Source organism: Microcebus murinus, unplaced genomic scaffold, assembly GCF_040939455.1.
Source record: "Microcebus murinus isolate Inina unplaced genomic scaffold, M.murinus_Inina_mat1.0 scaf069_hap2_Mmur4.0, whole genome shotgun sequence".
NCBI classification, from domain to species: domain Eukaryota; kingdom Metazoa; phylum Chordata; class Mammalia; order Primates; family Cheirogaleidae; genus Microcebus; species Microcebus murinus.
This window is the reverse complement of record NW_027439015.1, coordinates 1-18,650: the sequence shown is the minus strand read 5'-3', so window position 1 is coordinate 18,650 and position 18,650 is coordinate 1. Positions and strand designations below refer to the sequence as shown.

The following is an 18,650-nucleotide window of genomic DNA, read 5'->3' as shown; positions in this document are numbered from 1 at the left end:
TCTCTGCGCTTCCCCGCCGCCTCCTCCCCCCGCCCCAGGCCCCGCGCCGGGTCGGGCCTGTTGAGTTCGCCGGCCGGGTCCCGCGGGCTCCGAGGGACGGGGGTGACAGGCGGGGCGGGCCGGGGTTGGGGGCTGTCTCTGTATACACACACACTCACACTCACACTCACTCACTCACTCACACTCACACAAGATGCGCCTCCACGGCTGGACCCGCCAAGGTGGAGACCTTCAAGCCCCCCTCCTCTCCTTGCCTGGCCTCCTTCACCTCCCCGCCCCCCACCCCCAGCTCGCACGGGCGGGAGGGGCGGGGCGCTCGCCCTTTGACCCCAGCCAGGGGCGGCCCTCCCCCACAACCCCTTTCAGCTGCGCCCCCCACCCTGTGGCCCGGCGGCCGCCTATTCCCCCGGGCCAGGGCTGGGGCACAGCGCACGGGGGAGGGGAGCCAGTGTATGGGGCGTCTCTCTCTCTCTCTCTCTCTCTCTCTCTCTCTCTCTCTCTCTCTCTCTCTCTCTCTCTCTCTCTCGGGATGTGTCCCATGGGTGGGGTGGGGTGGCGTGGTTTGTGGGGCGCTGAAGAAATCAGTCCCCTCCATCTCCTCCCTCTGGAAAACACCCAAGCCCTTGGAGAACTGCCCGCACCTCTACCTACCGTGGGGGCCGGGACCCTCCTCTTTGTCCTCCTGTGGCCCAGTCCAAGGGGCCTGGACCTGGCCGGGGCTGCACTGGACCCCAACCACCCTGGCGTGTGGACTCGCTAAAAATCGGCGATTAGATATTGGATTCCAGCGTCATTGAGGTCATTTCACTAATGAGTGCACCGCAAAGAGTTTCCTAATCCATCTGTGAGGGTGGCAACCGAAAGAGAATTTTAGAGCTGACAGAATAGGCGAGGAAAGGCATAGGAGATTTCCACACCCAGTAAGGAAGCCTTTCCCGAAGTGGAAGAAAGAAAGGAGCAAACAGAGACACCGGTAGCCCGCCCGGATCAGAGTCTGCCCCTGAGAGAAAGTACCCTGACCAGGTTCTCCCGTGGGTGGGTCGCGAGCTAGCGGCATTCAGAAGAGCGAGGCCCGCAGTCTGTGCGGAAGACACCTGCACTCGGGTGTGTGTGGCGGCACAATTCACAAGCAGCTCCAGATGTTAAACCAAGGAGAAGCCAGGGAGTTCCCAACGCCCCAGGTGTCCTCAGCCCACGACTGGCTGCTGTGGGAATGCGAAGCCCGGCTCCTTGTCTCAGAGCGGGGCAACCAGGAGGTGTGATGTCCACCCCGGGGTTCCCAGGAGGATCAGACTGAAGCTGGGACTTGGCCTGAAAGTGTCCCCTCGCATGGCCACCCCCTTCCCCTTCCTGCTCCTCTACTCCTGGTGCCCCTCCATCCAGGGGCCAGACCTTAAAGAGTCACCCGCAAGAGAATCCTGGTCCCAAAGGAGCCTTCTGGGGGACCCCTGCTGAGAGAGGTTGTGGGCATGGCCCGCTGGGGCTCTGCCCGACCCAGGGCTGAGAGATGCAACCTCCCAGCTCTGGGTCCCTGCAGGAAGTGTTGGCAAGCACAGGGCCAGTCCTCCAAAGGCCCAGGTGCAGGGAGCCCAGGCCAAGCAGCCTGTGGAAGAAGCCACATGCTGTGCCACCCCGGGGAACACGACTGCAGGCCACGGCCCTTCCCACCTCCTCCTCCTCCTCCTCCTCCTCCTCCTCCTCCTCCTCCTCCCACCCCGCCCCCGCCCCCGCCCCCACATGGCACAGGGCCCAGAGACACCTCAGACACTTGCTACCCAAAGTGCAAAGGGCATCAGTTGCTCCTCCAAACCCCCCCCCCAGCCCAGCAGACCGCGTTGTCCAGCCAGCCACCGGGCCTCCCTGGGGTGCCCAGCACAAAAGTGCAGACACCCACCGGACCCTCAATCTCAGTTTTCGGATGTTTTTGCCACTCTAAGGACCCGCAGGCCAGCTGGGCCTTCTGGCAGGACAGAGAGCCCCGGAATCCGACGTGGAGAGCTGGGTGTACGTCCCCATGAGGAGGCGGTCCCCACCTCCGCGGCTATCCCCTTGCGGGGAGCGGCAGCCGCGGGGCCTCAGAGAAGACACCAGGCTGGGCCCCCACGGCACAGCGGGAGCACGTCCCCCGCAGGCCACTTAGCGATGGCGGCCAGCCGGCGGACGGTTGGGTTGCGCGAGACGCTGCGGCCGCCCTGCTACCGGGTTCCTGGGAGGGCGTCCTGGAACCAGCGTCCACACCAAGCCCTTGGAAGGCCCAGGCGACGGAGGAGCCCCGTCAGGCAGGGGCCGAGGACGGTGACGGCCCGGGCGGGGAGGAGCGTGTCAGGCAGGGGCAGAGGACGGTGACAGGTGATAGGCCGGGCGGGAAGGAGTCAGTCAGGCAGGGGCCGTGGAGGAGACGGGCTGGGTAAGGGTTAGGGTTAGTGTCAGGGCACAAGTCACAATCGCAAAGACCTGGAAGCCACCCGAGTGCCCATCGACCCACGAGTGGGTAAATAAAATGTGGCGCGTGGACACCACGGAGTGCTATTCGGCTATGAGGAGCAGCGGTGAGGGGGCACCTCTCGTGGTTCTCCTGGCCAGAGCTGGAACCCGTTCCAGTAAGCCAAGTATCCCAAGAATGGACACACGAGCACCACGTGCTCGCGCTCACCAGCAAATGGGTACGAACCGATGGACACCTAAGTGGACACAGAGGAATCACCTTCTTCGGGTGGGTGTCGGGCGGGTGGGGGGAGGTGATGGGCATACACATCCATTAGGAATGGGGTGGGTACGCACCGACTGGGGGATGGGCGCACTTGAAGCTCTGACCCGAGGGGGGAGGCTGGGAGAGGGCAACGCACCCGACCTTAACATTGGTGCCCCCACAATATGCTGGAGCAACATGAGAGGTAAATGAATAAGAACACGGGGGGGGAGGGGGGCACGGGCAACACATGTCACCTTAATACTTGGACTCCCATCATCTGCTTGAAAAGAGAGAGAAAAGAAAATGCAATAATAGAGATAAGAGACACTTTTTAAAAATAATGAATCCGGCCGGGCGCTGTGGCTCACGCCTGTAATCCTAGCTCTTGGGAGGCCGAGGCGGGCGGATTGCTCAAGGTCAGGAGTTCAAAACCAGCCTGAGCAAGAGCGAGACCCCGTCTCTACTATAAATAGAAAGGAATTAATTGGCCAACTGATATATATATAAAAATTAGCGGGGCATGGTGGCGCATGCCTGCAGTCCCAGCTACCCGGGAGGCTGAGGCAGAAGGATCACTGGAGCCCAGGAGTTTGAAGTTGCTGTGAGCTAGGCTGACGCCACGGCACTCACTCTAGCCTGGGCACCAAACCGAGACTCTGTCTCAAAAAAAAAAAAAAAAAAATGAATCCGAAGAGAAAAGTAAAAGGAGGCCTGTGGAGCAGGTCTGGGTGTGACTCCGGATCCCCCAACATCAGGTGCCACCACCAAAGATTCCTACGTGTAGCCCATAGAACCCCAAAAGCAACGGGACGAGTTCTGGTCACATACTCCCTCAAAATGACATCCTGGCCTTCTTCTGGAACTCCCTCCCCTCTCAGACTCTCAAGGTTTCCTCCAGCGTGTCGGCTCCCACAGAGCAGACCTTTGGTCTGAGACCTGACTGTCCAGAAGCCACGCATGCTGCCGCGTGGCGGCGGTGTCGCGGCTCGGGACAAGAGGAGGCCCCACGGTGCGGGCTGGGGCGCGCCAGGCACCGCGGCGGACGCTGAGGGTGGGGGTCACCCCCACCCCGGGCCGCCCCCGCACTCCCAGAAACGCGACAGAACCAGAGGCAAAAAAAAAAAGAAGAAGCCTACGGCACCCGGTATTCCCGGGCGGTCTCCCATCCAAGTTCTAACCAGGCCCGAGCCTGCTTAGCTTCCGAGACCAGACGGGATCGGGCGCGTTCGGGGTGGTGTGGCCGTGGACGGCGGAGGGCGCCCCTGCCCCGCTCAAGAAGCCGAGCCTCTCTGCGCTTCCCCGCCGCCGCCTCCCGCCCCAGGCCCCGCGCCGGGTCGGGCCTGTTGAGTTCGCCGGCCGGGTCCCGCGGGCTCCGAGGGACGGGGGTGACAGGCGGGGCGGGCCGGGGTTGGGGGCTGTCTCTGTATACACACACACTCACACTCACACTCACTCACTCACTCACACTCACACAAGATGCGCCTCCACGGCTGGACCCGCCAAGGTGGAGACCTTCAAGCCCCCCTCCTCTCCTTGCCTGGCCTCCTTCACCTCCCCGCCCCCCACCCCCAGCTCGCACGGGCGGGAGGGGCGGGGCGCTCGCCCTTTGACCCCAGCCAGGGGCGGCCCTCCCCCACAACCCCTTTCAGCTGCGCCCCCCACCCTGTGGCCCGGCGGCCGCCTATTCCCCCGGGCCAGGGCTGGGGCACAGCGCACGGGGGAGGGGAGCCAGTGTATGGGGCGTCTCTCTCTCTCTCTCTCTCTCTCTCTCTCTCTCTCTCTCTCTCTCTCTCTCTCTCTCTCTCTCTCTCTCTCTCGGGATGTGTCCCATGGGTGGGGTGGGGTGGCGTGGTTTGTGGGGCGCTGAAGAAATCAGTCCCCTCCATCTCCTCCCTCTGGAAAACACCCAAGCCCTTGGAGAACTGCCCGCACCTCTACCTACCGTGGGGGCCGGGACCCTCCTCTTTGTCCTCCTGTGGCCCAGTCCAAGGGGCCTGGACCTGGCCGGGGCTGCACTGGACCCCAACCACCCTGGCGTGTGGACTCGCTAAAAATCGGCGATTAGATATTGGATTCCAGCGTCATTGAGGTCATTTCACTAATGAGTGCACCGCAAAGAGTTTCCTAATCCATCTGTGAGGGTGGCAACCGAAAGAGAATTTTAGAGCTGACAGAATAGGCGAGGAAAGGCATAGGAGATTTCCACACCCAGTAAGGAAGCCTTTCCCGAAGTGGAAGAAAGAAAGGAGCAAACAGAGACACCGGTAGCCCGCCCGGATCAGAGTCTGCCCCTGAGAGAAAGTACCCTGACCAGGTTCTCCCGTGGGTGGGTCGCGAGCTAGCGGCATTCAGAAGAGCGAGGCCCGCAGTCTGTGCGGAAGACACCTGCACTCGGGTGTGTGTGGCGGCACAATTCACAAGCAGCTCCAGATGTTAAACCAAGGAGAAGCCAGGGAGTTCCCAACGCCCCAGGTGTCCTCAGCCCACGACTGGCTGCTGTGGGAATGCGAAGCCCGGCTCCTTGTCTCAGAGCGGGGCAACCAGGAGGTGTGATGTCCACCCCGGGGTTCCCAGGAGGATCAGACTGAAGCTGGGACTTGGCCTGAAAGTGTCCCCTCGCATGGCCACCCCCTTCCCCTTCCTGCTCCTCTACTCCTGGTGCCCCTCCATCCAGGGGCCAGACCTTAAAGAGTCACCCGCAAGAGAATCCTGGTCCCAAAGGAGCCTTCTGGGGGACCCCTGCTGAGAGAGGTTGTGGGCATGGCCCGCTGGGGCTCTGCCCGACCCAGGGCTGAGAGATGCAACCTCCCAGCTCTGGGTCCCTGCAGGAAGTGTTGGCAAGCACAGGGCCAGTCCTCCAAAGGCCCAGGTGCAGGGAGCCCAGGCCAAGCAGCCTGTGGAAGAAGCCACATGCTGTGCCACCCCGGGGAACACGACTGCAGGCCACGGCCCTTCCCACCTCCTCCTCCTCCTCCTCCTCCTCCTCCTCCTCCTCCTCCTCCCACCCCGCCCCCGCCCCCGCCCCCACATGGCACAGGGCCCAGAGACACCTCAGACACTTGCTACCCAAAGTGCAAAGGGCATCAGTTGCTCCTCCAAACCCCCCCCCCAGCCCAGCAGACCGCGTTGTCCAGCCAGCCACCGGGCCTCCCTGGGGTGCCCAGCACAAAAGTGCAGACACCCACCGGACCCTCAATCTCAGTTTTCGGATGTTTTTGCCACTCTAAGGACCCGCAGGCCAGCTGGGCCTTCTGGCAGGACAGAGAGCCCCGGAATCCGACGTGGAGAGCTGGGTGTACGTCCCCATGAGGAGGCGGTCCCCACCTCCGCGGCTATCCCCTTGCGGGGAGCGGCAGCCGCGGGGCCTCAGAGAAGACACCAGGCTGGGCCCCCACGGCACAGCGGGAGCACGTCCCCCGCAGGCCACTTAGCGATGGCGGCCAGCCGGCGGACGGTTGGGTTGCGCGAGACGCTGCGGCCGCCCTGCTACCGGGTTCCTGGGAGGGCGTCCTGGAACCAGCGTCCACACCAAGCCCTTGGAAGGCCCAGGCGACGGAGGAGCCCCGTCAGGCAGGGGCCGAGGACGGTGACGGCCCGGGCGGGGAGGAGCGTGTCAGGCAGGGGCAGAGGACGGTGACAGGTGATAGGCCGGGCGGGAAGGAGTCAGTCAGGCAGGGGCCGTGGAGGAGACGGGCTGGGTAAGGGTTAGGGTTAGTGTCAGGGCACAAGTCACAATCGCAAAGACCTGGAAGCCACCCGAGTGCCCATCGACCCACGAGTGGGTAAATAAAATGTGGCGCGTGGACACCACGGAGTGCTATTCGGCTATGAGGAGCAGCGGTGAGGGGGCACCTCTCGTGGTTCTCCTGGCCAGAGCTGGAACCCGTTCCAGTAAGCCAAGTATCCCAAGAATGGACACACGAGCACCACGTGCTCACGCTCACCAGCAAATGGGTACGAACCGATGGACACCTAAGTGGACACAGAGGAATCACCTTCTTCGGGTGGGTGTCGGGCGGGTGGGGGGAGGTGATGGGCATACACATCCATTAGGAATGGGGTGGGTACGCACCGACTGGGGGATGGGCGCACTTGAAGCTCTGACCCGAGGGGGGAGGCTGGGAGAGGGCAACGCACCCGACCTTAACATTGGTGCCCCCACAATATGCTGGAGCAACATGAGAGGTAAATGAATAAGAACACGGGGGGGGAGGGGGGCACGGGCAACACATGTCACCTTAATACTTGGACTCCCATCATCTGCTTGAAAAGAGAGAGAAAAGAAAATGCAATAATAGAGATAAGAGACACTTTTTAAAAATAATGAATCCGGCCGGGCGCTGTGGCTCACGCCTGTAATCCTAGCTCTTGGGAGGCCGAGGCGGGCGGATTGCTCAAGGTCAGGAGTTCAAAACCAGCCTGAGCAAGAGCGAGACCCCGTCTCTACTATAAATAGAAAGGAATTAATTGGCCAACTGATATATATATAAAAATTAGCGGGGCATGGTGGCGCATGCCTGCAGTCCCAGCTACCCGGGAGGCTGAGGCAGAAGGATCACTGGAGCCCAGGAGTTTGAAGTTGCTGTGAGCTAGGCTGACGCCACGGCACTCACTCTAGCCTGGGCACCAAACCGAGACTCTGTCTCAAAAAAAAAAAAAAAAAAATGAATCCGAAGAGAAAAGTAAAAGGAGGCCTGTGGAGCAGGTCTGGGTGTGACTCCGGATCCCCCAACATCAGGTGCCACCACCAAAGATTCCTACGTGTAGCCCATAGAACCCCAAAAGCAACGGGACGAGTTCTGGTCACATACTCCCTCAAAATGACATCCTGGCCTTCTTCTGGAACTCCCTCCCCTCTCAGACTCTCAAGGTTTCCTCCAGCGTGTCGGCTCCCACAGAGCAGACCTTTGGTCTGAGACCTGACTGTCCAGAAGCCACGCATGCTGCCGCGTGGCGGCGGTGTCGCGGCTCGGGACAAGAGGAGGCCCCACGGTGCGGGCTGGGGCGCGCCAGGCACCGCGGCGGACGCTGAGGGTGGGGGTCACCCCCACCCCGGGCCGCCCCCGCACTCCCAGAAACGCGACAGAACCAGAGGCAAAAAAAAAAAGAAGAAGCCTACGGCACCCGGTATTCCCGGGCGGTCTCCCATCCAAGTTCTAACCAGGCCCGAGCCTGCTTAGCTTCCGAGACCAGACGGGATCGGGCGCGTTCGGGGTGGTGTGGCCGTGGACGGCGGAGGGCGCCCCTGCCCCGCTCAAGAAGCCGAGCCTCTCTGCGCTTCCCCGCCGCCGCCTCCCGCCCCAGGCCCCGCGCCGGGTCGGGCCTGTTGAGTTCGCCGGCCGGGTCCCGCGGGCTCCGAGGGACGGGGGTGACAGGCGGGGCGGGCCGGGGTTGGGGGCTGTCTCTGTATACACACACACTCACACTCACACTCACTCACTCACTCACACTCACACAAGATGCGCCTCCACGGCTGGACCCGCCAAGGTGGAGACCTTCAAGCCCCCCTCCTCTCCTTGCCTGGCCTCCTTCACCTCCCCGCCCCCCACCCCCAGCTCGCACGGGCGGGAGGGGCGGGGCGCTCGCCCTTTGACCCCAGCCAGGGGCGGCCCTCCCCCACAACCCCTTTCAGCTGCGCCCCCCACCCTGTGGCCCGGCGGCCGCCTATTCCCCCGGGCCAGGGCTGGGGCACAGCGCACGGGGGAGGGGAGCCAGTGTATGGGGCGTCTCTCTCTCTCTCTCTCTCTCTCTCTCTCTCTCTCTCTCTCTCTCTCTCTCTCTCTCTCTCTCTCTCTCTCTCGGGATGTGTCCCATGGGTGGGGTGGGGTGGCGTGGTTTGTGGGGCGCTGAAGAAATCAGTCCCCTCCATCTCCTCCCTCTGGAAAACACCCAAGCCCTTGGAGAACTGCCCGCACCTCTACCTACCGTGGGGGCCGGGACCCTCCTCTTTGTCCTCCTGTGGCCCAGTCCAAGGGGCCTGGACCTGGCCGGGGCTGCACTGGACCCCAACCACCCTGGCGTGTGGACTCGCTAAAAATCGGCGATTAGATATTGGATTCCAGCGTCATTGAGGTCATTTCACTAATGAGTGCACCGCAAAGAGTTTCCTAATCCATCTGTGAGGGTGGCAACCGAAAGAGAATTTTAGAGCTGACAGAATAGGCGAGGAAAGGCATAGGAGATTTCCACACCCAGTAAGGAAGCCTTTCCCGAAGTGGAAGAAAGAAAGGAGCAAACAGAGACACCGGTAGCCCGCCCGGATCAGAGTCTGCCCCTGAGAGAAAGTACCCTGACCAGGTTCTCCCGTGGGTGGGTCGCGAGCTAGCGGCATTCAGAAGAGCGAGGCCCGCAGTCTGTGCGGAAGACACCTGCACTCGGGTGTGTGTGGCGGCACAATTCACAAGCAGCTCCAGATGTTAAACCAAGGAGAAGCCAGGGAGTTCCCAACGCCCCAGGTGTCCTCAGCCCACGACTGGCTGCTGTGGGAATGCGAAGCCCGGCTCCTTGTCTCAGAGCGGGGCAACCAGGAGGTGTGATGTCCACCCCGGGGTTCCCAGGAGGATCAGACTGAAGCTGGGACTTGGCCTGAAAGTGTCCCCTCGCATGGCCACCCCCTTCCCCTTCCTGCTCCTCTACTCCTGGTGCCCCTCCATCCAGGGGCCAGACCTTAAAGAGTCACCCGCAAGAGAATCCTGGTCCCAAAGGAGCCTTCTGGGGGACCCCTGCTGAGAGAGGTTGTGGGCATGGCCCGCTGGGGCTCTGCCCGACCCAGGGCTGAGAGATGCAACCTCCCAGCTCTGGGTCCCTGCAGGAAGTGTTGGCAAGCACAGGGCCAGTCCTCCAAAGGCCCAGGTGCAGGGAGCCCAGGCCAAGCAGCCTGTGGAAGAAGCCACATGCTGTGCCACCCCGGGGAACACGACTGCAGGCCACGGCCCTTCCCACCTCCTCCTCCTCCTCCTCCTCCTCCTCCTCCTCCTCCTCCTCCCACCCCGCCCCCGCCCCCGCCCCCACATGGCACAGGGCCCAGAGACACCTCAGACACTTGCTACCCAAAGTGCAAAGGGCATCAGTTGCTCCTCCAAACCCCCCCCCCAGCCCAGCAGACCGCGTTGTCCAGCCAGCCACCGGGCCTCCCTGGGGTGCCCAGCACAAAAGTGCAGACACCCACCGGACCCTCAATCTCAGTTTTCGGATGTTTTTGCCACTCTAAGGACCCGCAGGCCAGCTGGGCCTTCTGGCAGGACAGAGAGCCCCGGAATCCGACGTGGAGAGCTGGGTGTACGTCCCCATGAGGAGGCGGTCCCCACCTCCGCGGCTATCCCCTTGCGGGGAGCGGCAGCCGCGGGGCCTCAGAGAAGACACCAGGCTGGGCCCCCACGGCACAGCGGGAGCACGTCCCCCGCAGGCCACTTAGCGATGGCGGCCAGCCGGCGGACGGTTGGGTTGCGCGAGACGCTGCGGCCGCCCTGCTACCGGGTTCCTGGGAGGGCGTCCTGGAACCAGCGTCCACACCAAGCCCTTGGAAGGCCCAGGCGACGGAGGAGCCCCGTCAGGCAGGGGCCGAGGACGGTGACGGCCCGGGCGGGGAGGAGCGTGTCAGGCAGGGGCAGAGGACGGTGACAGGTGATAGGCCGGGCGGGAAGGAGTCAGTCAGGCAGGGGCCGTGGAGGAGACGGGCTGGGTAAGGGTTAGGGTTAGTGTCAGGGCACAAGTCACAATCGCAAAGACCTGGAAGCCACCCGAGTGCCCATCGACCCACGAGTGGGTAAATAAAATGTGGCGCGTGGACACCACGGAGTGCTATTCGGCTATGAGGAGCAGCGGTGAGGGGGCACCTCTCGTGGTTCTCCTGGCCAGAGCTGGAACCCGTTCCAGTAAGCCAAGTATCCCAAGAATGGACACACGAGCACCACGTGCTCGCGCTCACCAGCAAATGGGTACGAACCGATGGACACCTAAGTGGACACAGAGGAATCACCTTCTTCGGGTGGGTGTCGGGCGGGTGGGGGGAGGGGATGGGCATACACATCCATTAGGAATGGGGTGGGTACGCACCGACTGGGGGATGGGCGCACTTGAAGCTCTGACCCGAGGGGGGAGGCTGGGAGAGGGCAACGCACCCGACCTTAACATTGGTGCCCCCACAATATGCTGGAGCAACATGAGAGGTAAATGAATAAGAACACGGGGGGTGAGGGGGGCACGGGCAACACATGTCACCTTAATACTTGGACTCCCATCATCTGCTTGAAAAGAGAGAGAAAAGAAAATGCAATAATAGAGATAAGAGACACTTTTTAAAAATAATGAATCCGGCCGGGCGCTGTGGCTCACGCCTGTAATCCTAGCTCTTGGGAGGCCGAGGCGGGCGGATTGCTCAAGGTCAGGAGTTCAAAACCAGCCTGAGCAAGAGCGAGACCCCGTCTCTACTATAAATAGAAAGGAATTAATTGGCCAACTGATATATATATAAAAATTAGCGGGGCATGGTGGCGCATGCCTGCAGTCCCAGCTACCCGGGAGGCTGAGGCAGAAGGATCACTGGAGCCCAGGAGTTTGAAGTTGCTGTGAGCTAGGCTGACGCCACGGCACTCACTCTAGCCTGGGCACCAAACCGAGACTCTGTCTCAAAAAAAAAAAAAAAAAAATGAATCCGAAGAGAAAAGTAAAAGGAGGCCTGTGGAGCAGGTCTGGGTGTGACTCCGGATCCCCCAACATCAGGTGCCACCACCAAAGATTCCTACGTGTAGCCCATAGAACCCCAAAAGCAACGGGACGAGTTCTGGTCACATACTCCCTCAAAATGACATCCTGGCCTTCTTCTGGAACTCCCTCCCCTCTCAGACTCTCAAGGTTTCCTCCAGCGTGTCGGCTCCCACAGAGCAGACCTTTGGTCTGAGACCTGACTGTCCAGAAGCCACGCATGCTGCCGCGTGGCGGCGGTGTCGCGGCTCGGGACAAGAGGAGGCCCCACGGTGCGGGCTGGGGCGCGCCAGGCACCGCGGCGGACGCTGAGGGTGGGGGTCACCCCCACCCCGGGCCGCCCCCGCACTCCCAGAAACGCGACAGAACCAGAGGCAAAAAAAAAAAGAAGAAGCCTACGGCACCCGGTATTCCCGGGCGGTCTCCCATCCAAGTTCTAACCAGGCCCGAGCCTGCTTAGCTTCCGAGACCAGACGGGATCGGGCGCGTTCGGGGTGGTGTGGCCGTGGACGGCGGAGGGCGCCCCTGCCCCGCTCAAGAAGCCGAGCCTCTCTGCGCTTCCCCGCCGCCTCCTCCCCCCGCCCCAGGCCCCGCGCCGGGTCGGGCCTGTTGAGTTCGCCGGCCGGGTCCCGCGGGCTCCGAGGGACGGGGGTGACAGGCGGGGCGGGCCGGGGTTGGGGGCTGTCTCTGTATACACACACACTCACACTCACACTCACTCACTCACTCACACTCACACAAGATGCGCCTCCACGGCTGGACCCGCCAAGGTGGAGACCTTCAAGCCCCCCTCCTCTCCTTGCCTGGCCTCCTTCACCTCCCCGCCCCCCACCCCCAGCTCGCACGGGCGGGAGGGGCGGGGCGCTCGCCCTTTGACCCCAGCCAGGGGCGGCCCTCCCCCACAACCCCTTTCAGCTGCGCCCCCCACCCTGTGGCCCGGCGGCCGCCTATTCCCCCGGGCCAGGGCTGGGGCACAGCGCACGGGGGAGGGGAGCCAGTGTATGGGGCGTCTCTCTCTCTCTCTCTCTCTCTCTCTCTCTCTCTCTCTCTCTCTCTCTCTCTCTCTCTCTCTCTCGGGATGTGTCCCATGGGTGGGGTGGGGTGGCGTGGTTTGTGGGGCGCTGAAGAAATCAGTCCCCTCCATCTCCTCCCTCTGGAAAACACCCAAGCCCTTGGAGAACTGCCCGCACCTCTACCTACCGTGGGGGCCGGGACCCTCCTCTTTGTCCTCCTGTGGCCCAGTCCAAGGGGCCTGGACCTGGCCGGGGCTGCACTGGACCCCAACCACCCTGGCGTGTGGACTCGCTAAAAATCGGCGATTAGATATTGGATTCCAGCGTCATTGAGGTCATTTCACTAATGAGTGCACCGCAAAGAGTTTCCTAATCCATCTGTGAGGGTGGCAACCGAAAGAGAATTTTAGAGCTGACAGAATAGGCGAGGAAAGGCATAGGAGATTTCCACACCCAGTAAGGAAGCCTTTCCCGAAGTGGAAGAAAGAAAGGAGCAAACAGAGACACCGGTAGCCCGCCCGGATCAGAGTCTGCCCCTGAGAGAAAGTACCCTGACCAGGTTCTCCCGTGGGTGGGTCGCGAGCTAGCGGCATTCAGAAGAGCGAGGCCCGCAGTCTGTGCGGAAGACACCTGCACTCGGGTGTGTGTGGCGGCACAATTCACAAGCAGCTCCAGATGTTAAACCAAGGAGAAGCCAGGGAGTTCCCAACGCCCCAGGTGTCCTCAGCCCACGACTGGCTGCTGTGGGAATGCGAAGCCCGGCTCCTTGTCTCAGAGCGGGGCAACCAGGAGGTGTGATGTCCACCCCGGGGTTCCCAGGAGGATCAGACTGAAGCTGGGACTTGGCCTGAAAGTGTCCCCTCGCATGGCCACCCCCTTCCCCTTCCTGCTCCTCTACTCCTGGTGCCCCTCCATCCAGGGGCCAGACCTTAAAGAGTCACCCGCAAGAGAATCCTGGTCCCAAAGGAGCCTTCTGGGGGACCCCTGCTGAGAGAGGTTGTGGGCATGGCCCGCTGGGGCTCTGCCCGACCCAGGGCTGAGAGATGCAACCTCCCAGCTCTGGGTCCCTGCAGGAAGTGTTGGCAAGCACAGGGCCAGTCCTCCAAAGGCCCAGGTGCAGGGAGCCCAGGCCAAGCAGCCTGTGGAAGAAGCCACATGCTGTGCCACCCCGGGGAACACGACTGCAGGCCACGGCCCTTCCCACCTCCTCCTCCTCCTCCTCCTCCTCCTCCTCCTCCTCCTCCCACCCCGCCCCCGCCCCCGCCCCCACATGGCACAGGGCCCAGAGACACCTCAGACACTTGCTACCCAAAGTGCAAAGGGCATCAGTTGCTCCTCCAAACCCCCCCCCCAGCCCAGCAGACCGCGTTGTCCAGCCAGCCACCGGGCCTCCCTGGGGTGCCCAGCACAAAAGTGCAGACACCCACCGGACCCTCAATCTCAGTTTTCGGATGTTTTTGCCACTCTAAGGACCCGCAGGCCAGCTGGGCCTTCTGGCAGGACAGAGAGCCCCGGAATCCGACGTGGAGAGCTGGGTGTACGTCCCCATGAGGAGGCGGTCCCCACCTCCGCGGCTATCCCCTTGCGGGGAGCGGCAGCCGCGGGGCCTCAGAGAAGACACCAGGCTGGGCCCCCACGGCACAGCGGGAGCACGTCCCCCGCAGGCCACTTAGCGATGGCGGCCAGCCGGCGGACGGTTGGGTTGCGCGAGACGCTGCGGCCGCCCTGCTACCGGGTTCCTGGGAGGGCGTCCTGGAACCAGCGTCCACACCAAGCCCTTGGAAGGCCCAGGCGACGGAGGAGCCCCGTCAGGCAGGGGCCGAGGACGGTGACGGCCCGGGCGGGGAGGAGCGTGTCAGGCAGGGGCAGAGGACGGTGACAGGTGATAGGCCGGGCGGGAAGGAGTCAGTCAGGCAGGGGCCGTGGAGGAGACGGGCTGGGTAAGGGTTAGGGTTAGTGTCAGGGCACAAGTCACAATCGCAAAGACCTGGAAGCCACCCGAGTGCCCATCGACCCACGAGTGGGTAAATAAAATGTGGCGCGTGGACACCACGGAGTGCTATTCGGCTATGAGGAGCAGCGGTGAGGGGGCACCTCTCGTGGTTCTCCTGGCCAGAGCTGGAACCCGTTCCAGTAAGCCAAGTATCCCAAGAATGGACACACGAGCACCACGTGCTCGCGCTCACCAGCAAATGGGTACGAACCGATGGACACCTAAGTGGACACAGAGGAATCACCTTCTTCGGGTGGGTGTCGGGCGGGTGGGGGGAGGGGATGGGCATACACATCCATTAGGAATGGGGTGGGTACGCACCGACTGGGGGATGGGCGCACTTGAAGCTCTGACCCGAGGGGGGAGGCTGGGAGAGGGCAACGCACCCGACCTTAACATTGGTGCCCCCACAATATGCTGGAGCAACATGAGAGGTAAATGAATAAGAACACGGGGGGGGGGAGGGGGGCACGGGCAACACATGTCACCTTAATACTTGGACTCCCATCATCTGCTTGAAAAGAGAGAGAAAAGAAAATGCAATAATAGAGATAAGAGACACTTTTTAAAAATAATGAATCCGGCCGGGCGCTGTGGCTCACGCCTGTAATCCTAGCTCTTGGGAGGCCGAGGCGGGCGGATTGCTCAAGGTCAGGAGTTCAAAACCAGCCTGAGCAAGAGCGAGACCCCGTCTCTACTATAAATAGAAAGGAATTAATTGGCCAACTGATATATATATAAAAATTAGCGGGGCATGGTGGCGCATGCCTGCAGTCCCAGCTACCCGGGAGGCTGAGGCAGAAGGATCACTGGAGCCCAGGAGTTTGAAGTTGCTGTGAGCTAGGCTGACGCCACGGCACTCACTCTAGCCTGGGCACCAAACCGAGACTCTGTCTCAAAAAAAAAAAAAAAAAAATGAATCCGAAGAGAAAAGTAAAAGGAGGCCTGTGGAGCAGGTCTGGGTGTGACTCCGGATCCCCCAACATCAGGTGCCACCACCAAAGATTCCTACGTGTAGCCCATAGAACCCCAAAAGCAACGGGACGAGTTCTGGTCACATACTCCCTCAAAATGACATCCTGGCCTTCTTCTGGAACTCCCTCCCCTCTCAGACTCTCAAGGTTTCCTCCAGCGTGTCGGCTCCCACAGAGCAGACCTTTGGTCTGAGACCTGACTGTCCAGAAGCCACGCATGCTGCCGCGTGGCGGCGGTGTCGCGGCTCGGGACAAGAGGAGGCCCCACGGTGCGGGCTGGGGCGCGCCAGGCACCGCGGCGGACGCTGAGGGTGGGGGTCACCCCCACCCCGGGCCGCCCCCGCACTCCCAGAAACGCGACAGAACCAGAGGCAAAAAAAAAAAGAAGAAGCCTACGGCACCCGGTATTCCCGGGCGGTCTCCCATCCAAGTTCTAACCAGGCCCGAGCCTGCTTAGCTTCCGAGACCAGACGGGATCGGGCGCGTTCGGGGTGGTGTGGCCGTGGACGGCGGAGGGCGCCCCTGCCCCGCTCAAGAAGCCGAGCCTCTCTGCGCTTCCCCGCCGCCTCCTCCCCCCGCCCCAGGCCCCGCGCCGGGTCGGGCCTGTTGAGTTCGCCGGCCGGGTCCCGCGGGCTCCGAGGGACGGGGGTGACAGGCGGGGTGGGCCGGGGTTGGGGGCTGTCTCTGTATACACACACACTCACACTCACACTCACTCACTCACTCACACTCACACAAGATGCGCCTCCACGGCTGGACCCGCCAAGGTGGAGACCTTCAAGCCCCCCTCCTCTCCTTGCCTGGCCTCCTTCACCTCCCCGCCCCCCACCCCCAGCTCGCACGGGCGGGAGGGGCGGGGCGCTCGCCCTTTGACCCCAGCCAGGGGCGGCCCTCCCCCACAACCCCTTTCAGCTGCGCCCCCCACCCTGTGGCCCGGCGGCCGCCTATTCCCCCGGGCCAGGGCTGGGGCACAGCGCACGGGGGAGGGGAGCCAGTGTATGGGGTGTCTCTCTCTCTCTCTCTCTCTCTCTCTCTCTCTCTCTCTCTCTCTCTCTCTCTCTCTCTCTCTCTCTCTCTCTCGGGATGTGTCCCATGGGTGGGGTGGGGTGGCGTGGTTTGTGGGGCGCTGAAGAAATCAGTCCCCTCCATCTCCTCCCTCTGGAAAACACCCAAGCCCTTGGAGAACTGCCCGCACCTCTACCTACCGTGGGGGCCGGGACCCTCCTCTTTGTCCTCCTGTGGCCCAGTCCAAGGGGCCTGGACCTGGCCGGGGCTGCACTGGACCCCAACCACCCTGGCGTGTGGACTCGCTAAAAATCGGCGATTAGATATTGGATTCCAGCGTCATTGAGGTCATTTCACTAATGAGTGCACCGCAAAGAGTTTCCTAATCCATCTGTGAGGGTGGCAACCGAAAGAGAATTTTAGAGCTGACAGAATAGGCGAGGAAAGGCATAGGAGATTTCCACACCCAGTAAGGAAGCCTTTCCCGAAGTGGAAGAAAGAAAGGAGCAAACAGAGACACCGGTAGCCCGCCCGGATCAGAGTCTGCCCCTGAGAGAAAGTACCCTGACCAGGTTCTCCCGTGGGTGGGTCGCGAGCTAGCGGCATTCAGAAGAGCGAGGCCCGCAGTCTGTGCGGAAGACACCTGCACTCGGGTTGTGTGTGGCGGCACAATTCACAAGCAGCTCCAGATGTTAAACCAAGGAGAAGCCAGGGAGTTCCCAACGCCCCAGGTGTCCTCAGCCCACGACTGGCTGCTGTGGGAATGCGAAGCCCGGCTCCTTGTCTCAGAGCGGGGCAACCAGGAGGTGTGATGTCCACCCCGGGGTTCCCAGGAGGATCAGACTGAAGCTGGGACTTGGCCTGAAAGTGTCCCCTCGCATGGCCACCCCCTTCCCCTTCCTGCTCCTCTACTCCTGGTGCCCCTCCATCCAGGGGCCAGACCTTAAAGAGTCACCCGCAAGAGAATCCTGGTCCCAAAGGAGCCTTCTGGGGGACCCCTGCTGAGAGAGGTTGTGGGCATGGCCCGCTGGGGCTCTGCCCGACCCAGGGCTGAGAGATGCAACCTCCCAGCTCTGGGTCCCTGCAGGAAGTGTTGGCAAGCACAGGGCCAGTCCTCCAAAGGCCCAGGTGCAGGGAGCCCAGGCCAAGCAGCCTGTGGAAGAAGCCACATGCTGTGCCACCCCGGGGAACACGACTGCAGGCCACGGCCCTTCCCACCTCCTCCTCCTCCTCCTCCTCCTCCTCCTCCTCCTCCTCCCACCCCGCCCCCGCCCCCGCCCCCACATGGCACAGGGCCCAGAGACACCTCAGACACTTGCTACCCAAAGTGCAAAGGGCATCAGTTGCTCCTCCAAACCCCCCCCCCAGCCCAGCAGACCGCGTTGTCCAGCCAGCCACCGGGCCTCCCTGGGGTGCCCAGCACAAAAGTGCAGACACCCACCGGACCCTCAATCTCAGTTTTCGGATGTTTTTGCCACTCTAAGGACCCGCAGGCCAGCTGGGCCTTCTGGCAGGACAGAGAGCCCCGGAATCCGACGTGGAGAGCTGGGTGTACGTCCCCATGAGGAGGCGGTCCCCACCTCCGCGGCTATCCCCTTGCGGGGAGCGGCAGCCGCGGGGCCTCAGAGAAGACACCAGGCTGGGCCCCCACGGCACAGCGGGAGCACGTCCCCCGCAGGCCACTTAGCGATGGCGGCCAGCCGGCGGACGGTTGGGTTGCGCGAGACGCTGCGGCCGCCCTGCTACCGGGTTCCTGGGAGGGCGTCCTGGAACCAGCGTCCACACCAAGCCCTTGGAAGGCCCAGGCGACGGAGGAGCCCCGTCAGGCAGGGGCCGAGGACGGTGACGGCCCGGGCGGGGAGGAGCGTGTCAGGCAGGGGCAGAGGACGGTGACAGGTGATAGGCCGGGCGGGAAGGAGTCAGTCAGGCAGGGGCCGTGGAGGAGACGGGCTGGGTAAGGGTTAGGGTTAGTGTCAGGGCACAAGTCACAATCGCAAAGACCTGGAAGCCACCCGAGTGCCCATCGACCCACGAGTGGGTAAATAAAATGTGGCGCGTGGACACCACGGAGTGCTATTCGGCTATGAGGAGCAGCGGTGAGGGGGCACCTCTCGTGGTTCTCCTGGCCAGAGCTGGAACCCGTTCCAGTAAGCCAAGTATCCCAAGAATGGACACACGAGCACCACGTGCTCGCGCTCACCAGCAAATGGGTACGAACCGATGGACACCTAAGTGGACACAGAGGAATCACCTTCTTCGGGTGGGTGTCG

General features: G+C 62.6%; 4 pseudogenes; all 4 read right to left on the bottom strand.

The window, feature by feature from the left end:
- Positions 1 to 3,821: 3,821 nt before the first annotated feature.
- LOC142869326 (uncharacterized) lies at positions 3,822 to 3,940 on the bottom strand (annotated as a pseudogene).
- Positions 3,941 to 7,804: 3,864 nt separating this feature from the next.
- LOC142869325 (uncharacterized) lies at positions 7,805 to 7,923 on the bottom strand (annotated as a pseudogene).
- A 3,864-nt stretch (positions 7,924 to 11,787) lies between these two features.
- LOC142869323 (uncharacterized) lies at positions 11,788 to 11,906 on the bottom strand (annotated as a pseudogene).
- A 3,858-nt stretch (positions 11,907 to 15,764) lies between these two features.
- LOC142869312 (uncharacterized) lies at positions 15,765 to 15,883 on the bottom strand (annotated as a pseudogene).
- Between the last annotated feature and the right edge of the window lie 2,767 nt (positions 15,884 to 18,650).